The sequence below is a fragment of the Pan troglodytes genome, chromosome 17 (genome assembly GCF_028858775.2).
Source record: "Pan troglodytes isolate AG18354 chromosome 17, NHGRI_mPanTro3-v2.0_pri, whole genome shotgun sequence".
NCBI classification, from domain to species: Eukaryota; Metazoa; Chordata; class Mammalia; order Primates; family Hominidae; genus Pan; species Pan troglodytes.
In genome coordinates this window covers 72,038,937-72,055,684 of record NC_072415.2, presented here as the reverse complement: position 1 = coordinate 72,055,684, position 16,748 = coordinate 72,038,937, and the positions used below count along the sequence as shown (strand labels likewise).

Below are 16,748 nucleotides of genomic sequence, written 5' to 3'. Positions count from 1 at the left end.
GTGGAGTACAGTGGAAACAAGACTGGCCATGAATCCATCATTGTTGAAACTGGGTGCAGGGGTTCCTGGGAATATACTATACTATTCTGTCTACTTTTGTATAATTTGAAAGTTTCCATATTAGAAACTTAAAAACTTGCCCTTGTGTGAGATGGTATTGGAATATTAGGATGACTGTATTTTGGAGATTGAGTTGAGTTGGAGATATGTTTAGTTTGGGTTTAGTGGGATGTATTTATGTGGTTTGCAGTTTCTCCTGTGGGTGGCTGAGTTTTTTCTATCCCTCTGGAATAGGAGTGCTTGGAGGAGTTCTCCTACTGCCCAGGGTACTGGCTTAACTGGAATTGAGGCAAAGGTGGGAGGGCAGAAATGAAAACCTGCTATCAATGTGGCGTATAGTACGCAGCACTGGAAGTGTGTGAGAGTGAAAGGGAAACAAGGTTTGAAAAGTAGTTGTAGACAATTCTTCTCAGCATCAGATATGTGAAATTATAAGCTCTTTTTGTAAAATTCAATTATTTGATGCTTCATCCGAATGGAAGTTCTCTCTTATCAGGAGTACAAAGGAGTACAATTAAATATGTACTATATACTTCTGTCTAATTTTAAAAATTGTGGTGAAACACACAGAACATAAAATTTACCATCTTAACCATTTTTAGGTGTTTTGTTCAGTGGTATTAAATATATTCAGGAGCCAGGTGCAGTGGCTCATGCCTGTAATCCCAGTACTTTGAGAGGCTGAGGTGGCAGAATCACTTGAGTCCAGGAGTTCAAGAGCAGCCTGTGGAACATAGTGAGACCCTCATCTCTACAAAAAGAATTTTAAAAAATCTTTTAAAAAAGAATTAAAGATCGGGCATGGTGGCTCACACCTGTAATCCCAGCACTTTGGGAGGTCGAGGTGGGCAGATTGCCTGAGGTCAGGAGTTTGAGACCATCCCGGCCGATGTGGTGAAACCCCGTCTCTACTAAAAATGCAAAAAATTAGCTGAGCGTGTTGGCGGGCGCCTGTAATCCCAGCTACTTGGGAGGCTGAGGTAGGAGAATTGCTTGAACCCAGGAGACGGAGGTTGCAGTGAGCCGAGATGGTGCCACTGCACTCCATCCTGGGCGACAGAGTGAGACTCCGTCTCAAAAAAATAGATAAATAAAATAAAGAATTAAAAATAAATAAGTAAATTCATAATGTTGTGCAACCATCACCACCATAACTCCTTCATCTTAACTCCATAACTCTTTCGTCTTGTGAAATGGAAACTCCATACCTATTAAACAATAACTCTCAATTCTCCCCTCCCCCAAACCTCTGGCAACCACCATTCTACTTTTTGTCTCTATGATTTTAATGACTCTAAGTACCTCATATAAGTGGAATCATTCAGTATTTGTCTTTCTGCGACTGGCTTATTTCACTTAGCATAATGTCCCCAAGTTTTATCCACATAGCATATGTCAGAATTTCCTTTCTATTAAAGGCTGAATAATATTCCATTGTATGCATACATCACATATTGCTTATCTTGCTTCCACATTTTAGCTATTGTAAATAACATGGGTGTGAAATATCTCCTTGAGATCCTGCTTTCAATTCCTTGGGGTATATACCCTGAAGTGGAATTGCTGGATCATATGGTAATTCTATTTTTAATTTTTTGAGGAACTGCCATACTATTTTTCACATTGGCTATTCCATTTTACATTTTCACCAACAACGCACAAGAGTTTCAATTTCTTACATCTTTGCAAACACTTGTTATTTTCTGATTTTTTTAAAAAAAAATAGCCACCCCAATGGGGGTGAATGATATCTCATTGTGGTTTTGATTTGCATTTCCCTAATGATTAGTAATGTTGAGCATCTTCTCATGTGCATACTGGTAATTTGTATATCTTCTTTGGAGACATGTCTTGATATGGTTATGGTTTGGCTGTGTCCCCACCCAAATCTCAACTTGAATTGTATCTCCCAGAATTCCCCCATGTTGTGGGAGGGACCCGGGGGAGGTAGTTGAATCATGGGGGCTGGTCTTTTCTGTGCTGTTCTCATGATAGTGAATAAGTGTCATGAGATCTGATGGGTTTATTAGGGGTTTCTGCTTTTGTGTCTTCCTCATTTTCTCTTGCTGCCACCATGTAAGAAGTGCCTTTTGCCTCCCAGCCCAGCCATGTGGAACTGTAATTCCAATTAAACCTCTTTTTCTTCCCAGTTTTGGGTATGTCTTTATCAGCAGCATTAAAATGAACTAATACATTAGATTGGTACCAGTAGAGTGGGGAGTTACTGAAAAGATACCTGAAAGTGTGGAAGCAACTTTGGAACTGAATAACAGGCAGGTTGAAACAGTTTGGAGGGCTCAGAAGAAGTCGAAAATGTGAAAAAGTGTGGAACCTCCTAGAGACTTTTTGAACAGCTTTGATCAAAATGCTGATAGTGATATGTACAATAAAATCCAGGCTGAAGTGGTCTCAGACGGAGATGAGGAACTTTTTGTGAATTGGAGCAAAGGTGACTCTTGTTATGCTTTAGCAAAGAGACTGGTGGTATTTTGCCTCTTCCCTAGAGATTTGTGGAACTTTGAACTTGAGAGAGATGATTTAGGGTATCTGATGGAAGAAATTTATAAGCAGCAAAGCATTCAAGAGGTGACTTGGGTGCTGTTAAAGGCATTCTGTTTTATAAGGGAAGAAGAGCATAAAAGTTTGGGAAATTTGCAGCCTGACTATGCAATATAAAAGAAAAACCCATTTTCTGGGGAGAAACACAAGCCAGCTGCAAAAATTTGCATAAGTAGCAAGGAGCTTCATGTTAATCCACAAGACCATGGGGAAAATGTCTCCAGGCCATGTCAGAAAACTTCATGGCAGCCCCTCCCATCACAGGACTGGAGGCCCAGGAGGAAAAAGTGGTTTTGTGGGCCAGGCCCTGGGTCCATGTGCTGTGTGCAGCCTACGGACTTGGTGCCCTGTGTCCCAGCCACTCCAGCCATGGCTGAAAGAGGCCAATGTACAGCTCAGGCTGTGTGGCTTCAGAGGGTGGAAGCCCCAAGCCTTGGCAGCTTCCATGTGGTGTTGAGCCTGCAGGTACACAGAAGTCAGGAAGTGAGGTTTGGGAACCTCTGCCTAGATTTCAGAAGATGTGTGGAAATGCCTGGAAGTCCAGGCAAAAGTTTGCTGCAAGAGTGGAGGCCTCATGGAGAACCTCTGCTAGGGCAGTGTGGAAGGGAAATGTGGGGTCGAAGCTCCCACACAGAATCCCTACTGGGACTACCTCTTTGCAGATGTGACTAAGGATATTGAGATGAGGGGATGATCCTGGATCATCATGGTTTTGAAATGTGAGGACATGAGATTTGGAGGGGCCGGGGTGGAATGATGTGGTTTAGCTGTGTCCCCACCCAAATCTCAACTTGAATTGTATCTCCCAGAATTCCCCCATGTTGTGGTAAGGACCCAGGCGGGTAATTGAATCATGGGGGCCAGTCTTTCCCACGCTGTTCTCATGATGGTGAATAAGTCTCACAAGACCTGATGGGTTTATTGGGGTTTCTTCTTTTGCTTCTTTCTCATTTTCTTTTGCCGTCACCATGTAAGAAGTGCCTTTTGCCTCCTATCATGATTCTGCAGCCTCCCCAGCCATGTGGAACTGTGAGTCCAATTAAACCTCTTTTTTTTCTTCCCAGTTTTGGGTATGTCTTTATCAGCAGCATGAAAAGGGACTAATACATGTCTATTTAAGTCCTTTGCTTACTTTTGAATCAGGTTGTTTTAATTAAGGATTGCTTAAACTCTATCAGGACTATAGACACCAAGGAAGTTTGTGTGTGAAGACACTGATTTTATGCATTTTGTGCTTACAAGCTAAGAATAATTTAAAAACTGTGCTCAATCATGCCAGAAGGAAAAGTGATTATTTTTCTACTTTCCTTATAGAAAATAACAGTGAAAAACAGCTGAAATATAAAGAGTTATTTTAAAAGTATGCAGCTCAAATATGTAAAGATACAAATGTAGGAGTGTATCAGGCAGTTAAATAATTAAAAATATTATGGAATTTATGAATGTTACCTTAAATAGCTATTTTTAAAGAGGGGAGGAGTTTTGCAGATGTGATTAAAATAAGGATCTTGACATGAAGATATTGTCCTGGATTATCCAGGTGGGACCTAAAGGACCTTCACATTATTTATTATATTTATCAGCTTTTAAAAACTGCAATTTGATGTGATTTTTCCCATTCTAAATGTATATTCATATTTGTATTTAATTTTAATTTTATATACTTTTTCTTTAAGATGGATGCCAAAATTGTATAAGCTTCAGGATCTTCTGCCCACTGATCATTCCTGCTTAGTTTCCTTCCTCGATTCTTCCTTTTCTCTCTCATTTCCAAACTTTGGGGTGTCCCAGGATTCAGTTCTCAGACTTGTCACCATCTAGATTCACTCCATAGTTACAGGTAGTCAGGGTTTAATCAGGGAAGCAGAATCATGATGAGTGTTACTGAATGGGGCTTGTTATTGGAGTAAGACCTCATACAATTGTGGAAGAAGCTAGGGAAGGAAGAGTCTGAAAGGGGGAGTTGAAGAGATGAGAGAAAAGTCACTACCAGCCCTCCTGAAGCACTGGGGTGGGCGGACGAGTTTGTGCTTCCAAAGGCACACCCAGCTGCAAAAGTGGGACTGGGAAGGAGAGACATAAATGTCCGGGGAAGGCTGTTGCCGCCAAGCTGGCTGGTGGGCCTGGGGCTTCTGTTGTCGCAGGAGAAGCTGGATGCAGTGTGGGGAAGACCAAGCGGCTGGAGTCCCCCGCCCCTCTCTGTCTGTCTCCCTCAGTATCTAATCAGACACCCCTGGAAGAACAATGGCGGCTGCTTCACTTCTACCTTCCAGTCTCATGCGAAGTTCTTTCTTGGTCAATGCTAATGTATAACCGTACAAGGAAAGAAATTCTGGACATGTAATTACAGTTTAGCCAACTTAACACAGTTTCGGACTGCCACACTGTGTAGCCTCACTTTGTCTCATGGCTTTACATTCTACCTGTATACCAATGATTCACAACTGTATAGGCCCTGTCTGACCTTCTCTGAAATCCAGACTTAAGTCTAACTCCCTACTAAAGCACGATTTGTATATTTTATAGGGTTTTCACATTTAACATCTCCAAAACTGAGTTCATCCTCTTATCTGAACCTATTTTTCCAGAATCTTCCTCTGAGAAATAGTGCAAAGACCAAAAGCTTTGGGGTCACCTTATTGCTTTCTCTCCCACTCAAAAAGTAATCTAAAAATCCTACAGGTTATTCTTTTAAAAAAATTCATTGTCTGATCCCTTCTATAATAAGCTGAAAAAATGCTCTCCAAAAGACTTTCATATCCTAATCTCTGGAATCTGTAAATGTTATTTTATATAGCTACTTAAAAGGGACAGGGGAACGTCTTTGCAGATGTGATTAAGGATATTGAGATGAGGGGATGATCCTGGATTATTCAGGTGGGACCTAAATACAATGACATGTATCCTTATAAAAAGGAGGTGGAGGGAGTCTTGATAGATACAGAGGAGAAGGGGATGATGGAGCAGAGAGAGAGAGGAAGAGAGAGGCAAGAGAGAGAAAAGAGATGAGAAGATGCTGGCCTTGAAGACTGGAGTGATGCAACCACAAGCCAACATCCAGCAGAGGCTGCAGGAGCCAAAGAACAGATTCCCCACTAAGCTTCTGAAGTGCATGCACCTTGCTGACACCTAAATATTGGCTCAACAATACTGATTTGGGACTTCTGCCCTCCAGAACTGTGAGAGAATAAATGTCTGTTGCTTTATATCATCAAATTTGCAGTACTTTGTTATAAGAAATGAATATACCTTCTTACCATTTTCTGTCCGATAACCCTGTTTCAGAGTACCCTCATTTCTTGTGTGGAGTATCGCCTAGCCTCTGGTCTAATGGGTCTCTCTGTGTCTGTCCTTGTTCCACCCCCTATAGTCTAGTTCAACACAGCAGTCAGAGTGAATATTTGAAAATAGAAGTCAGATCATGTCACTCCTTATTCAAAAACCATCAGTTATCTCCTGTCTCATGTAGAGTAAAACCTCAATTTCTCAAATAGTAATAGTCTACACAGGCCTATGGGATTGGCTTGCTTCTGACTGTCTCACTTTATCTCTGATGCTTCATATTAGTAGCATCAGCTTCCTTGGTGCTCCTCAAGTATGCTACACGTGTTCCTGCCTCAGAACTTTGGCACTTGCTTCTTCATCTGTATAGAGTGCACTCCCTGTCTGATATGGTTTAGATGTTTGTCCCCTCCAAATCTCATGTTGAAATGTGATGCCCAGTGTTGGAGGTGGGGTCTGGTCGGGGGTTATGGGGGAGAATCCCTCATGAGTGGCTTAGCACCATCCCGTTGGTGATGAGTGAATTCTTGCTTAGTTAGTTCGTGCAAGATCTGATTGTTTAAAAGAGTCTGGGACCTCCCCCTTCTCTCTCTTGCTCCTGCTCTAGCCACATGTTGTTTTTGGTTCCACTTTGTCTTCCACCATGATTGTAAGCTTCCTGAAGCTCTCACCAGAAGCCTAGCAGATGTTGATACCATGCTTGTACAGCCTGCAAAACCGTGAGCCAATTAAACCTCTTTTCTTTTTAAATTATCTGGTCTCAGATATTCCTTTATAGTAACACAAGGATGCACTAATACAGAAAATTGATACTGAAGCATGGGACATTGATATAAAGATACCTGAAAATGTGGTAGTGGCTTTGGAGCTGGGTATCAGGCAGAGGGTAGAAGAGTTTGGGGGGCTCAAAAGAAGACAGGAAGACAAAGGAAGGTTTGGAACTTCTTAGAGGCTGGTTAGGTGGTTGTGACCAAAATGCTGATAGAGATATGGACAGTGAAGTCCAGACTGATGAAGTCTCAGATGGAAATGAGGAAGTTATTGCGAACTGGAGCAAAGGTCACCCATTTTATGTTTTAGCAAAGAACTTAGCTGCATTGTGTCCATGTCCTAGGGCTCTGGAAGTTTGAACTTAACAGTGATGACTTAGGGTATCTGGTGGAAGAAATTTCTAAATAGTAAAGCATTCAAGATGTGGCCTGGCTCCTTCCAATAGCCAGGATCAGATATAGGAGCAAAAGAATGATTTAAAGTTGGAACCTATATTTAAAAGGGAAGCAGAGTGTAAAAATTTGGAAAAGTCACAACCTGGCCATGTGATAGAGGAAAAAAGAGCATTTTCAGGAGAGGAATTCAAGTGGGCTGTGGAGCAACCACTTGCTAGATTAGCATGACTAAAAGGAAGCCAAGTGCTAATATCCAAGACAATGGGAAAAGTCCTGGAAGGCATTTCAGAGATTTCTGAGGCAGCCCCTTCCATCATGGACCCAGAGGCCTAGAAGAAAAGAATGGTTTCAGGGGTCAAGCCCTGGGCTCTGCTTCCCTGTGCAGCCTCAGGACACTGCTCCCTGCATTCCAACTGCTCCAACTCCAGCTACAGCTGCAGCTCAAAGGAGTCCAGGTAAAGCTTGAGCCACAGCTCTTGAGGGTGCAAGCCACAAGCCTTGGCAGTTTCCACATGGTGTTAAGTGTGAAGGAGGCTTGGAGGATTCCAGCTGGATTTCAGAGGATGGGTGGAAAAGCCTGGGTGTCCAGGCAGAAGCCTGCTGCAGAGGTGGAGCCCCCACCAGAGAAACTCTACTAGGGTGGTGCAAAGGAGAAACGTGGGGTTGGAGACTTCACGCAGAGTGCCTACCAGGGGACTGCCTAGTGGAGTGGTGGGAAGGAGGCCACCACCCTCCAGACCTGAGAATGGTTGATTCATTGGCAGCTTGCATCCTCTGTCTGGAAAAGCCACAAGCACTCAATTCCAACCCATGAGAACAGCCACATGGGCTGCACCCTGCAAAGCCACAGAGACAGAGCTGCCCAAAGCTTTGAGAGCCCACCCCTTTCACAATTGTGCCCAGGATGTGGGATATAGAGTCAAAGATTATTTTAGAATTTTAAGATTAAATGACTGCCCAACTGGGTTTCAGACTTGTTTGAGGCCTATTGCCCCTTTCTTTGGCTGATTTCTCCCTTTTGGGATGGGACTGTATCCTCAATGCCTATACTACCATTGTATCTTGAAAGTAAATAATTTGCTTTTGATATCACAGCCTCATAGGTGGAAGGAACCCATCTCTAGATAAGACTTTGGACTTTGGGACTTTTGAGTTAAGGTGAGGACAAGTTAAGACTCTGGGGGACTATTGCAAAGGCACGATTGTATTTTGAAATGTGAGAAGGACATGAAATTGGGAGGGCCAAGGGTGGAATGATATGGTTTGGATGTATGTCCCCTCAAAATCTCTTATTGAAATGTGATTCCCAATGTTGAAGGTGGGTCCTAGTGGGAGGTGATTGATCATGGGGGCAGATCCCTCATGAACAATGTAGTAGTCCATTTTCATGCTGCTGATAAAGGCATACATAAGACTGGGCAATTTACAATAGAAAGAGGTTTAATGAACTTACAGTTCCACATGCTGGAGAGGCCTCACAATCTTGGTGGAAAGCAAGGAGGAGCAAGTCACATTTTACATGGATGGCAGTAGGCAAACAGAGAGAGCTTGTGCAGTGGTACTCCTCTTTTTAAAACCATCAGATCTTGTGAGATTTATTCACTATCATGAGAACAGCATGGGAAAGACCTGCCCCCATGATTCAGTTACCTCCCAGCAGGTCTTTCCCACAACATGTGGGAATTCAAGATGAGATTTGGGTGGGGACACAGCCAAACCATATCAAATGGCTTAGCACCATCCATTTGGTGATGAGTGAGGTCTCACTGAGTTCACTTAATATCTGGTTGTTTAAGTCTGAAACCTCTTCCTTCTCTCTCTTGCCCCTGCTCTCACCATGTGATATGCCTGCTCCTGCTTCACCTTCTGCCATGATTGTAAGCTTTCTGAGGCCTGAACTAGAAGCTGACCAGATGTTGGTGCCATGCTTATATAGCCTGCAAAACCATGAACCAATTCAACCCCTTTTCTTTATAAATTACCCAGTCTCAGGTATTCCTTTATAGTAATGCAGAAATGGCCTAACACATTGTCCCTTCCATGGCCATGTGGTTTACCTCTTTACCTGATAGATAAGACCTTTTTCTGACCATCCTTTTCAAAATAACAACCCCCCAACCTCACTCCCCTGCATTTCTGTCCTTTTCCCTTCTTCTTCCTTTATAGTACATATATATATTCTTGCTTGGTTGTTTGTCCTCTCCTTTAGAATATAAGCTCTGTGAGGGCAGGATATTTCTTGGTTTTTTTTCACTCTTGAATCCTATGCCTAGAAAGGGCTATGACACATAATGGATGCTGAATAATATTTGTTGAATGAATAAATTATCTAAGAATGCCAGGCTAGTTTTATATTACAAATATTTTGCTCCATTAAAAGGTCATGTGTTGAGTTGCAATAGGCAGCAGAAAATATCAGCCAACTCATTTCATAATTTTATTAATATTCCTTGGAGACAGGATGCTTGCACTTTTCAAAATGTCACTCTGGTCAGCAACTGAACCCTATGCTGCTATTCTGTTGTAAGGTATATAATGGGACTGTCATGCATTCCAGAAATGGAGATAAGATCATGTTTTTCCCAGCCCTCTGCTTTAAGCTGGAAGGAAAGGATCAAGTGGGAATATGGTATTACTTTAAAGGGCTTTTTCAATCTAACAGTCTTTGATCCCATCTGTGGGTTGAATAAGCAACATACCATTTCATTCATCCCTCTCAGCTCTGAGGTCCCTCTCTTCTAATTCTTCCTCTCCCTAGTCACTTCCTGTCACAGCAATGGTTTCAAAATTAAACTCCAATTCTAAAACAAATGAAGCAAAGGCAGGAAGGGGGAAATGAATCACAAGCATATGGGAACAGTTTTGTTTGAAAGCATGATCAGCATTCTTTGCAAACAAGCTGTGGCCATATGTGGCAGGGTGGGTATAGAAGGAGTTTTTAAAATATGAGTGATAAACTGTGATAAATCAGAAAACAGTTATAAAGAGAAAGCTCACTAATGATTGGTTTGATGGTGAGATAAACTCTCTCTCTAACGAGACAGGTATTTTTGCATCTTTTTTTTTTTTTAATTAAATGATTCCTAATAGGTAGCCTGAGGTGAAAGAAACATCTTGCCTGAATCAGGCAAAGAATCTGTGGACAATTTGTTGGGACTTGTTTCTTGGCTAAAACGTGGGTCACTTGAATTCATATGTATTGATATATCAAAGAAAGTTAATTGTAGAGTCAGATTTATTGTGTCTGGGTTCTCATGCCTACGGGAAGAGAGGAAGAGATGTAAGAGATGTGTGCGTGTGCGTTTCCTTCATCGATTGATTCATTCAATAAATATTTATTTAGTTCTGAACAAATGTCAGGTACAATGTCAAACTCTGAGTGTTAAATGGTGAGCAAAACTCAGGGGTTTAGGTGGTAAGCAAAATTGTGATGGTTGCTGCCTTCATGGAGCACAAACAAATGAAAAATAGCAACTGTAGTTTCTGCGACCAAAGAGAGCAGTAGGTGATTCTGTGAGAGACTGTGATGGGACATGGGACACCTGACCTAGTCTGGGGAGTCAATAAAGGCTTCCCTAAGGCAATGCTTGACCTGAAGGTGGGAGATGAGTCATTTAAATGGTAGGAGGGGGTGCATAGTTGGTGTTCAGGGCAGATGGGCTATTTGTGCAGTGACCCAGGGGCTGGTGGGCTTGCAGGTTCAGGAACTGAAAGAAGGGCAATGGAGGGCAATGCATCTGGACAGAGCATGAAGGCTGGTGTCAAGAGATGGGAAAAAAGAATAGAAAGAGCTGTGTTTTATTTACGAGGAGAAACCCTCAGAAAGTGGGACAGGGCACCTGATCAAGAGCATGCTTTCTCCTATACCCTCTCCATTCTGAGTCACGGAGAACATGCTGTAAGGAGGCAGAAGTGATAAAAACTGGTGACATTAAATCAGTCTTTCATCTGGCGAATGTGAAGAGTGCCTAATATGTAGCAGGCATTGTTCTAGGTCCTAGGATGTAAGAGATGAACCAGAAATGTCCTGATTTCTCCTCATAAGTCTAACAGTCTAAGTAGGATGTGACAATTCATAATCATAGTCATATGAATAAACAGTGCATTGCAAATGACACAGTGCTACAAAAGAACAGTGTAGGATGCTCTGAGATCCTAACAGGGGTCCTAACTTTGTGTGTGTTTGGCAGGAGGCTCAAGGATGGTTCCCACTGAAGACTAGGTTGACTAAGAGTTATTGGTATAATTATTAGAAAGTTACTGGGAACTTCAATTATCCCTCCTATTTCTACTCCCAATCTTTATTTCATTAGGTGACCTTGACCTTCATGCTTTCTCCCTTTTATTAAATAAAAACTATGCGAGGCCATTGTTTTGGACTAAACTCCTGCACTAGGTTCCAACAGACCAGACTAAAAATCAAGATGGAATCACCCATGCTCACCAAACCCACCCTGAGTTGTTGTTATCTGGCCTTCCAAGAAATCAGAAGAGAGAGATAGCCCAATTTCCCAAAGAGACGAGTTTCAATCTTCAATCAGCATGAAAATGATATTCCCTCTGTTTTAATCCTTACAACTGACCCGAAGTAACCTGCTGTTAACCCCTCAGATTGTGCTGTCTCCCTATCCCTGCCTTGCAAGGAAATTAACTTTGAAATGACCAATTTATTTTCGTTCTTTGTTTCTCCTTTCTTCATCCCCTTTTATGTATATAAAGCCAACCTCCCCTGTTCAGTTCACTGGAACACTTATTTTATTTTATGGAATGAAGTGTTGCCCTGTTCTAGAATCACAATAAAGCCAATTGAGATATTTCAGCTAAATTTGTTGTAATTGTGTTTTTTGACACTCTGTATGTAAACGGCAGCAATTGAATAGCAAGGTGACAGTGTTTCTGGTAGAGATGAAAAAACCTACATACTCTGAGAGTCATGTTTGTGAGCTGGATGTGGTGGTAAATGAAATAATAAACTATCAGATCATTGGGGAGCTCCGATTTTGTTCTGTTTATACTATATATTAATCTACCAGGAGGGCAGCAATATTGATATTTCTAAACTAACACCTTTTTTCTTACTAAACCAATTACTTCCAACATGTTAACAGTTCATCACCTCAAACTAGTCTATTTTCCAATCAGTTGAAGACAGAAAATCCATAAGCAGTTTATCAGTGTGTGATGCTGTTTACATTTCAGTGCAGCCATCAATGTGGTTTTTCATCATTCTTGGTACACCCAGCCCAATCTCTTCACAAATTAATGTATTTATCTAAAAACAAGCAGCAACTTGTGCTTATGTATGTAGCCTAGAAGCCAGCCAGAGCTGACATCCAAGGAACTTTGGGTGTGGTTGGTTGTTCCCAAAGATAAAGGCCAATATCAGGAATTGTTCTGAATTGACATAGTCCTTTACCAAAAGCACACAAACTCTATGCCTACAGTGAAACTGTAAGTGATAACCCAAAATGACTACTGTAATGTGGATTTTAATTCCATCGTGTCCACTTAATAGTGTATATCTTGGACAAGTTTCTTAAGTTCTCTAAGTTTTCCCACCTCCTCTCCCCTGCTTTTTGTTAGTAAAGTTGTAATAATTATATCTACTCTGCCCTTCTCATTTAGTTGTTCAAATTAAATGAGAAAATACTTGTGAATATACTTTGTCAACTCTAGATCAATATTTATGTGTAGGATACCGTCATTGCCATACAGGGTAGAATGGCATCATTGACCCCAATTCTTTGCTCCTTCCTGTAACTATATGCCCTTTGCCATGTGACTTTGCAAGTCCTCCTCTGAAGAGGCAGGATGTATTTCCCTGCTTCTTGACTTGAGTTTGGTTATGTTACTTGCTTCAGCCAATAGAATGTGGCAAAAGTGACAGTGCACAGCTCTGAGCCTAGCCTCAGTCTTATGAAGACTGGTATGTTTCTGCTTGCTCTTCTACGCTCTGCCAATTACCATGAGAACATGTCCAGGCCAGATCTCTGTTCCCAGGAAGAGGAAAGGCATGTGGAGCAGAATGACTTCAGCCTAGATGCCCTAGCTTAGCCCCACCTAGACCAGCAGCCTCCCAGCTGGCCTGTATATATATATGTGGCTGAGTCCAGCCAAGATCAGCAGAGGGCCCAGTTGAACCATGTGAAGTAAATAAATGTGAATTGTTGTATGGCACTGAGGTTTTGTTGTTGTTGGTTACATAGCACTATTGTAGTAATAGTTAATCAAATCATCCATCCAAACCTCCACCCATCCAGCCAATCAAACATCCATTGGTCCACTAAGCCCATGGTGTTTTCCAGGGACAAAAAGAAGAGATTTCAGTTTTGAATTGACTTTTCCTTCTCTCTTTTTGCTCCTGTATGCTCTTCCCTGCTTGCCCCAGTTTTTTAAAATAAATTGTTCAAGAGTTGCAAATAGGGAATATTCTGTATAGCACTTCAAGTTATCCGAATAAAAAGCACAAGAGAAAACTAACAAATTTTTTAAATGTTTACTTCTGATATGTAGATGACGAGTCTGTTAGGATTCCATGCTTTCTTTTTTATAGTCCAATTTATAGATGGGACTTGTCTATAAGTGAATGCAAAAGACAGAAACAAATTAAGGGCCTTAATGTCACCAAGTTTTGAAAGTCTTTTGGGGCAGTTCTAAGCTAATAATTCAACATAATACACATATTGAATATACACCACATGTAAGGCATAGTATAAGGTCCTGAGGAAACAGAAATAAATGAGGCTCTCAAAGATGTAGTAAGGGAAATGAAATGCAAACTACTCATCATGTTGCTTCTCATCAATTCTGTAACATTTTTTGCACTTTTTTACATTTTAAATTCAAGATGATATGCTGTAGTTTAGTTGGTAGTTAGTGTTTCCTCTTTCTTTGTTGTATATAAAATAACGATACAGATTATAATTGATAGTATCTTAGAGCCAACAAAACAGGAAAGCAGATTGCTATGAGAACAGCATATATACCATAATATAGGATCAAAAAGCAAGGAGAGATTACTTCTTCTTGATAATATAGGGGAAGACTTCATGGAGGAAGAATTTATTTGAGACGCCAAAAAACATAAAGAATTTTAATTTAAAAATTGAGGCTAGAATAAAGACCACAGTAGGTCAATTGGTTCCTAAACTTTCTATCACCAAGGGGCAATTTTTAAATTACCTATTCCCTCCTCCACCCCATGTTGTTGTTTAAAAGATTTGTCATTATAAGTAAATTTGCATTTATCAAGAGGTACTTCACTTTTCAATTTGATAGAAAAACCCATGCATTACTGTTAATCAGAGTTTCTAATCAGATGAGATAATCAGTATTTCACAGTGAGTTAGCATTTTTGGCCAAAAGTCAAGAAACTTCATATTTTAGTTAGTCTATGAGATTATTATTCTAGGTGACTGTTTAATTCCTATTAGGATTTTTGAAATATTGACAATAATTAATTCTAGATGGGAACCACCATTCTACATGAGAAGTGCATCGTAAGAAAATATGTAGACAGGGGACCTACAAGTTGTGATTATGAATACACTTACCCAGCGCTTTCAGCAAATGAGGAAAAATGAGAGAGATGGTAGGAAAGTATGAGGACCAGCTCATAGAGGGTCTTGAATGTCACACTTAAGAATTTAGACTTTCACCGTAACCATGACTGTAGAATTCATTACTGAATACAGAACTAATAGTATGAATTTGGTAAGCAGGAGAGGAGAAGGAGAACTGCCCTATATAACATAGCTAAAGTAAAAACTGAATGACTAAATTTCCACCAAAAGAACAACAGATGTGCCACAGCTTGCATGCTTATCTATTGTGATGTGGCTGCCAACAAACTAAATTTGGGAGGAACCAGTAAGCTTCACCATTAATTCTATATTTCTACATGAAAGTTCCAGGGAAGATACTGTATTGTGTCATAGCAAGAGGTTGAATTCTGAATTCAGACCACCTGGGTTCATGTTCTGGCTTGATTGCATGTTAGCTCTGTAGCTTTAGGCAAGTAACTGAAGATCTTTGACCTTAACTTTTATCTATAAATGGGAAAAAATATTATCAATATTAGGAGACATTTGTAAGGATGACATGAAATAATTTTTGGAAGTTGTCTTGTACATAGTTAGTAGGATTTAATTACTTAATTCATTTCTTTTAGGTTTGCTTGGAAAGCCAAATGTCAAGAGATTTTGTAGTGGCACAGAAAAATAAATTCAGTCTTTTCTCTTTCCATCATCTCGTAAGATGCCAAACTGACTGGTAATCAAGACCCCAGGAGAAAACATACGCTCCAGACACCAGCTTCACCTTGGCAGTGGTCTCAGTTGGACTTGAGAGTAAATAGGAGATGACAGCTGAATCTGGTGTGGAGATTCAGGAAGGTGGTTTTCCTGGAGGACATTAACTGGAAGTTTATAGATTGCAAATAATGATCATTGTTGTAAATACATGAGGGTAGGGGAGAGAGGAAGCATTTTGGAGATTAAAGTTCTGAAATTCCTGGACAGGATTGAAATGAGAATTCAGAAGTACTAGAGCTTAGTATCCTGTTAAGGAGATCATGGCTGCCTCATTGCTACTGTTCTGCAAATTTCTTTAGCAATTCCTTTTAATCAGTCACATTTGAAATTGTCACTGCAGAAAATGTTTTCCCAGCGAACATGCTTCAATATATGCTGACTAATAATAGTGAAACCTTATCTTTGGCATGTACTTTTGGACTGTTCAAAGTGGTTTCACATTTATAATTGCATTTGCTTTTCAGAATGACCTTTAGAGGGAAGTAGGGTATTATTATTCCCTTTTTTAAAATGAGGAATCTGAAACCACAAATTGCATAAGGAACTTACCCAATGTTCATGGTTATTAAATGGAAAAGAAAATTTAGATTTTTCTAGTCGCCTCTTTTTTTGGGAGACTATTTTGTTTTCTCATTTTATATTTTCTTTCTCAACAGTTTTGTGCCAGCCCACGCTGTTTCTGGGGTCACAAGAGACAAATATTTACCATTTCTCATCCTGCACATTTTTTGGAGGCTGTTACAGAAAATTGACAACACTCTTCATCCATTTGATCTAAGACTTGCTGAAGGTTGAGACTTGAACTCTTCTGTCTAAAGGAGTTGAGGGTGGAATTATTGAACCCATGGTCAGGACCAGATCCCCCCTTTTTCCCTACACCTTAAGTCTGTTCACCTTCTAATTGTTGCAGACTAAGATGTCAATTCAGTCCCTTCCTTTTTCTTTTTCAGGGGCTATTGACTATGGTAAAATCCAGTGTCCTTCACAACAAACAACACTTTCTTTCCCTGGTTCAGAGCATTTCACATTCCTTCCATATTACTCAGCCTTCTACAGTCATTTTGAGGCACAGACCTGTATGTGCCTTCTCCCCTTCCCATTTTCCTTCTCATTTTAAACAGGAAATCACCCCTCAGAAACCCTTGGGTGAAGAAAAACAACGTAATGAATAATACGTAGGACATCTTATGAAAGTGCCAACAACTTTTTGCAAAGGCCTCAGCGTTCTCATCCTTTTACTGTAGTTTCATTTATGTATTTTAGCATTTTATTAGTAATTAAAGTTGATGATTGGTCAAATCTCTCTAATGTCTCAAAAAGACTGTTTGGGTTATTTCCACTTTGTAACAAATCATCTCAAAGTTTAGTG

The 16,748-nt window shown here is 40.5% G+C and overlaps 1 pseudogene; it reads left to right on the top strand.

Moving 5' to 3' along the window:
• LOC100610506 (ribose-5-phosphate isomerase-like) overlaps positions 1-16,748 on the top strand; it is a 67,107-nt pseudogene that overhangs the window by 14,769 nt on the left and 35,590 nt on the right.